Raw genomic sequence first — 7,447 nt, forward strand, 5'->3', positions numbered from 1 at the left:
GCGTGTCAGGTCATTATTTTTGTTTTATATTTTTTCAGACAGAGTCTTGCTCTGTTTCCCAGGCTGGAGTGCAGTGACGTTATCTCAGCTCATTGCAGCCTCTGCCTCCCAGGTTCAAGTGATTCTCATGTCTCAGCCTCCTTAGTAGCTGGGACTACAGGTGCATGCCACCACACCCACCTAATTTTTGTATTTTTTAGTAGAGACAGGGTTTTGCCATGTTGACCAGGCTGGTCTCAAACTCCCAACCTCAACATATCTGCCTGCCTTGGCCTCCCAAGGTGCTGGGATTACAGGCATGAGCCACAGCACCCAGCCTGTCAGGTCCTTTATTTAATTTAATTACATTTATTTATTTATTTAGAGTCTGATCTTATTTATTTGTTACTCAAAAAATCTTATTTCTAACTGGATTCAGACTTAGAAGTAGAAGCTCGCAGAGACGAAAGTCTGTGTCTCTTCGCAATTTGTTCCTGGTGCTTCTCTTTAGCCCTCCTTCATTCTCTTGGCCAAAAGTTTAGCATATTCTGCGGCCTCTTCCTTGTTTTTCTTAGTACGCTGCTTCTTCAGCAATACGCCGCCATTTGTGCTGCAGGATACATGGAGTAACAAGACGCTGAATCTTGGGTGCTTTGGTCCTAGGTTTCTTACCTTCTTTGTTTAAGGGCTTTCTTTCAACCTACTGGCAGACATCATTTTCTTTAGAGAGATTGAAAAGTTTGCGGATTCTGCGAGCTCTTTTGGGCCCCAGGCGATGAGACACAGTGGTATCAGTTAGTCCGGGAATATCCTTCTCTCCTTGTTTTTACAATAACCAAGTTGAGAACGCTCAGATAGCATCCACAATGCAACCATGAACTGATTTTCTCTTTCTTTCTCCAGTTCTCCTTGGTCTGTAACAGGAATGCCCCTTACTCAGTAGCAAGTGGACACGGCCATGGGTCAAGACACCCTGCTTCATGGGGAAACCTTGTTTGTTGTTCCCACCACTGATTTGGACCACATAACCCTTTCATTCTTCACCCAGAGCATCAGCAGCAACTTCTGTCGCCATACACTTCTCATAAAAAGTACCAAGTTTGCGTTCAACGTCCACTTCTATGAGTTTCTGGCAGCCAGTAGCTGGGAAGGAGATGTTCAGCTTCATCTTGAAGCAGCTATACGCCTTCCAGATGCCACAGAAAAGAGGAATTTATTATTTTTTTTAGAGACAATGTCTTGCTCTGTCACCCAGGCTAGAGTGCAGTGGCATAATCATAGCTCACTGCAACCTCAAACTCCTGGGCTCAAGTGATCCTCCCACCTAAGCCTCCTAAGTAGTTGGAACTACAGGTGTGAGCCACTGCATCTAGCCCCTTTTTTGTGTTTATTACTTCTAAATCATTTTAGCATGAAAAATTTCAAATATACAGAATAGTAGAGGGAGTGGTACAAACAATCCTTGTATATGTATCACACAGCTTCAATAGCTACCAACATGGAGCCACTCTTCTTTCATTTATAACCTATCTACTTGTTATAACCTAACATTATACATTTATAACCTAACCTTGTCTGGCCCTTTAGCTGAATTCAGTTCAGTCAAGCAAGTGCATTATTGTGCTATGATCTGAATATTTGTGTCCCCGAAATTCATATGCTGAAACTTAGTTATCAGTGTGATGCTATTAGGAGGTGAGGCTTTTGGGAAGTGATTATGTCACGAGTGAGACTAGTGCACTTATAAAAGACCCCACAGAGAGCTAGCTTGCTCCTTCCACCTTGTGAAGATACAGAGAGAATGTACCATGTGTGAACCAGAAGGTGAGCCCTCACCAGACACCACATTTGCCAGTGCCTTGATCTTGGACTTTCTTTTTCTTTTTTTTCTTTTTTGAGATGGAGTTTTGCTCTTGGTGCCCAGGCTGGAGTACAGTGGTGTCATCTTGGCTCACTGCAACGTTCACCTCCTTAGTTCAAGCGATTCTTCTGCCTCAGCCTCCCAAGTAGCTGGGATTACAGGCGTGCGCTACCATGCCTGGCTAATTTTTGTATTTTTAGTAGAGATAGGGTTTTGCTATGTTGATCAGGCTGGTCTGAAACTCCCAACCTCAGGTGATCCACCTGCCTTGGCCTCCCAAAGTGCTGGGATTACAGACGTAAGCTACTGCACCCGACCGATCTTGGACTTTCTAGCCTTCAGAACTGGGAGTAATTAATTTCTGTTGTTTATAAGCCACCCACTTTATAGTATTTGGTTACAGAAGCCCAAATGGACTAAGACATTGGGAACACTTTAAAACCTGCTATAGGTATCTGCGCTTCATTTAGACCTACTGCTTGCCTCTTCTTTTATTCTTTGTTTGTAACTTTCATGGTTTCCTGTTTGGCTCTTGTTTTTTTACTTCTACCAGGGGTTACTAAGCTGGATGGACAAATCCCCAAGGAGTCAATGGATAAAAATCAAGGAGTCTATAAACTTGTATGGAAAAAAATACAGCTTCGTTTTCGCTAATGTCTAACTAAAATTCTATTATAAACATAAGCAATGAACCACAGTGGTATGTGTAGTACCTGCAACTTGAAACCAGTAGAAATCTTTTCATATCAAATTTCAGAAGTTTTAGAGGCTTCAAAGTATTTTTTATGCTAATCACTGCTTTGAAACTGTGCTAGTTATTAGACCTGCCACTAGACCTTGTTATTAGATGTGTTAATAAGGAAACATATGGCTCAAAAAATGTCTAGATACTTTAGTTGATAACACATTTGAATTCCTTATTCTAACTTTGACTTGCTGTCTCCCTGCCATCCAAAACCACTGTAATTTATTACTTGTCTTCTATGTAATATACAGGAAAGAAGCACTTCTCTTCCAAGTCCTGTATGCAGGGCTAACTTCCCAGGACCTGCTCCTTTTACTCCCTGCTAGAGCAGAAGCCAGAGCAACCTTTGCTAGCAACCCCAGAAAATAGATTTAGCCAATTATCATTTACTAGCAACAGGAGGGCCTGATGGATGACTTTAATATATTTTAGTTTTCTGCTGCTCAAGTAATTCTCATAATTCAGTTGGTTTTATATTATAATCTATTTTAGCCACTAACCGTTGGGTAAATATTTAACCCTTGACTCTTGTGTGATTTTGGCAAGCCTAGCTTTGCCCTTGGCATTATAAAAGAAGCAGATTGAATTCTATTCCCCTTCACATTTTCTTTTATCAATGTCCCCCTCTCCCCCTGTTTTTAAAAATACCTTCTTTCCTTTCATATTCAAAGACTGTTTCATTCCTCCCAGACCCAGATCTCTGCTAGGCAGCAAGAGACAAATCTACTTTGTCTCACAACCTGATGGGCTCTGCACTGGATTTACAAGCATGGGGTACAGGAACATCACACAGGTTGTTAGGGGCAGTCATCCCAGTTGTGTGATAAGTCTCTTGTACCAGAGGTTTTTCTTTCTGACTCTTTACCTCAGCTTCACCCAGCTGTCCCCATTTTATCTACCTACCACCACTCTTAGACCTGACCTGGACAAATAGCATGTGGATTTGGTTGCTCTATAGGTGGGGTTTCCATAGCAGGTACCAACACTCCAGGAACCTCTCTGTTTCATATGGTATCCAATTTCCAATATCCAGTGGTCATGAAACAGACAATTGCTGTCTCTTCCATTTCTAAAGTCTCTGTGCCTATAATAAAGTGTCATCTAAGTTCTTTTATTATGTCTCAGGAATGCTGTTATTTCTATTGATTATTTGCGGAGGAGGAAAGATTGACATGCCCTGATTCGTCCTTTCTCAGGCTAACAGCTCCTGTCAGTTTCCCAGGTAACTTCTCTCCTTAAAAGGGAGTGTTCTTAAAAGAATCTAATAATGATGGTTTATAATGCCAAAAATACCTTAAATTTCCCATTCTTTTCAGGCCCTTAAATGTAATGTCAGTCATGAGAATCCTATAAAAGTCTGAGCAGACAGCTCAGAATCAATTCAAGCCCACCCTAACCCACTTCATGTGTTAGCTTCCCTACCTCCTTACTTGTTCCTTTCATATCTTGGTTCTACATTCTGGTAATCCTTCAGCCTTGGTAATTTATGATTTGCGCTCTAGAGCAACTTAAATCTTGGCCTCCTCAGACTCCACATTTGGAATCTTCTCCTTGGCTCTATGTATTATAACTCTGGGCAACAAACACATTGGCTTCACCCACAGTCCTTGGAACATCCTCTTCCCTCGCCTAACAGGAGTGCTGAGCTTGTTCGCTTTTCAGAGCCTCCAGAGGTCTCCTGTATAGAGTCATGGATCATTCATCTCATGCTGAAGCTCAGTCAAGCAGCATCTGATGAGAATGTGATGAAGGCTGAACCAGCACACTGAGCTACCATCATCCTTGTGCAAAAGCACGATTGGAGTTGCTGGCATTATTCTTTCAGGTTCCCAGTCAAAATGCCCTTGAGCTGCTTTTGGTTCTGTTACAGCTTCTCATTTCAAATAGAACCATTAACATGGACACAGCAACTGCTTTTTTTTTATGGTGGTAAAGTATGTATGAATAAGTATTTCATGATGTATATGTGCCTCGACTGCTATTTTAATATTTTAAAGTGTAAGGCTCAATGGCTCAAAATGTTGTACAACCATTGCCACTGTTTCTAATTTTTTTTACCTTCCCCAAATGGAAACTATGAACCCAGTAAGCAATAACTCCTCATTCTTCCCTCCCTCCTACTCCCAGTTCCTTATAACCTTTAATGTACTGTCTCTATGAATTTACCTATTTAAAATCTCTCATATAAGTGCAGTGACACAGTCTTTGTTCTTTTAAGTCAGGCATATTTGACTCAGAATGTTGTAGCATGTGTGAGAGCCTTACTCCTTTTTATGGCCAACTGATATTGCACTGTATGGATCTACCAAAATTTGTTTATTCATTCATCTATTGATGGACGTTTGGTTTGTTTCCACCTTTTAACTATTGTGAATAATGTTGCTTATGAACATGAATGTAGAAGTATCTGTTTGAGTCTGTGCTTTCAATTCTTTTGGGTATATACCCCAAAGTGCAATTGCTGGATCATATAATAATTCTACATTTAAATTTTTGATGAAGTGCCAAGCTGTTTTCCACAGTGGCTGCACCATTTTATATTTCTAATAGCAAGCACGAATGTTTCAATTTCTCCAAAGCCTCGACAACACTTCTTAATTTCTGATTTTTTAAAAATTAAAGCCATCCTAGTAGGAGAGAAGTGATATCTCATAGTGTGTGTGTGTGTGTGTGTGTGTGTGTGTGTGTGAAACTGGGTCTCACTCTGTTGCCCAGGCTGGAGTGCACTGGCATAGTCTCAGCTCACTGCAACCCCTGCCTCCTGGGTTCAAGTGATTGTCCCACCTCAGCCTCCCAAAGAGCTGGGATTACAGGTGTGTACCACCACATCTGGCTAATTTTTCTATTTTTAGTAGAGATGGGGTGGTCTTCCTGTCTCAGCCTGTCCTAGGATTACAGGCATGAGCCACCACACCCAGCTTGCATTGTGGTTTTAATGATGTTGAGCATCTTTTCATGTGCTTTTTTGCCATTTGTATATCTTATTTGGCAAAATGTCTATGCAAGTCCGTTGCCCATTTTAAAATTGGGTTTTTGTCTTTTTGTTGTTGAGTTGTAAAAGTTCTTTATATATTTTGGATATTATGCCATTGTCAGATTTGTGATTTGCATGTATTTTCTCCCATTCTCTGGGTTTTCTTTTCACTCTATTGATAATGCCCTTTGATACACAAAAGTTTATAATTTTAATGAAGTGCAATTAATATATTTTTTCTTTTGTTGCTTGTGCTTTTGGTGTCAGACTTAAGAAACTATGCCCAAATTCAAAGTTGTTAAGATTTGCTCCTCTGTTTTCGTCTACAAGTTTTATAGTTTTAAATCTTAATTTGGGTATTTGATCCATTTTGAGTTAATTTTTGTATACAGTGTAAATTAAAGTCTGCTGCTTTCAATATTCTTGATTCTTAAGTTTTCTTGGCTCTTTCTTCAAATTTGGCTTTATACAATTCCTACCAATTTTAAAAAATTTACACTCTTGGATTTCCTATGCAGCTAGGACCTTGGATCCATCATGTCTCTGAAATCATGGGTAAGGGTAACTTAGCTTATATGCTCTCTGCCAGTGTGTCAGAGAAAGATGTCAGACATAAACATAGAGTATAAGATGATTGGGCACCAACTCTAGGAGGATGTATTCTTACATTATTAGGCAGGAGAACCATGTGCTTACCACATAACTAACTGAGTCCAATATAGCAGGCTACTATAATACAGAATTCAAGAGGCTTGAAGAATCATAGGTTGCTTACAAAAGAGCTGTAAGAGCTGAGATCTGGCTCTCTCCACTTAGTCTGATGACCCTAGTTCTGCTGCATGTTCACCCTTGATAGTGAAAAAAAAAAAACATTTAAAGAGTGAAGACTATACTGAGAAGATAAGGCAGCGTGACAGGCAACTGTTGGGGCTACTTTGGATAGGAAGCTGTTTTGGTGCTACTAGATGTCTACCACACCAAGCTGCTGGGTGGTTGATTACAGATTGTTGAAACTGTGTAGAAGGAGTAATGAATTTGCATCTAATGTGAGAAAAAAATGACTTGAATGAAAGCCTTGTCATAATTCCATTCATTCTGTAGATGATAGACCCTCTCTCTCATTTCCTTTACTGGCTGATGCTGTGGCATATGCTAAGGAAGGTTGAGAATTGCTTTTTCCTTCTTGTGTAGTATAATACAAAGAAATTTCACTGAGCATCTATTTCAGGCCAGGCCCTACGCTAGACACTGGGGAATGAAATGTGAAAAAGGCTTGGTTCTGGCCAGGCATAGTGGCTTATGCCTGTAATCCCAGAACTTTGGAAGGCTGAGGTGGGCAGATACTTGAGGCCAGGAGTGTGATACCAGGTTGGCCAACATGATGAAATCTTGTCTCTAGTAAAAATACAAAAATTAGCCGGGTGTGATGGTATACACCTGTAATCCCAGCTACTCAGGAGGCTGCTGCATGAGAATCGCTTTCACCAGGGAGGTGGAAGTTGTAGTGAGCTGAGATTGCGCCATTGTACTCCAGGCTGGGTGACAGAGCAAGACTTCATCTCCCCCCCAGAACAAAAAAAACAAAAAAACTTGGGAGGATTCTCATCATAGTCTTGTTTTGTTGCTGTCCTTATGGAAAGTTGAGTGTTTCAGCTGGTATTGGTTTATGGGGACATTTGAAGGAGCTTACATGGTAAGTAAACTCAGGATTACATACACAGATTTCTGTAGTAGAAATGGGCTTTAAGGATGCATGTAAGAAAGACTTATTCTCAATCATTTTATTTTTATTAATTTTATTATAAACTGACAATTTATAACTGTTTATGTTTGTGAGGTACAAAGTGATATTGCGGTTTATGAATATCATGTATAATAATTAATTCAA

At 40.2% G+C, this 7,447-nt stretch overlaps 1 pseudogene; it reads right to left on the reverse strand.

Annotated features, from left to right (window-relative positions):
* Nucleotides 1-404: 404 nt before the first annotated feature.
* On the reverse strand, nt 405-1,147 carry LOC144580968 (small ribosomal subunit protein eS6 pseudogene; annotated as a pseudogene).
* Nucleotides 1,148-7,447: the final 6,300 nt, after the last annotated feature.

This window comes from Callithrix jacchus, chromosome X, assembly GCF_049354715.1.
Source record: "Callithrix jacchus isolate 240 chromosome X, calJac240_pri, whole genome shotgun sequence".
NCBI classification, from domain to species: domain Eukaryota; kingdom Metazoa; phylum Chordata; class Mammalia; order Primates; family Cebidae; genus Callithrix; species Callithrix jacchus.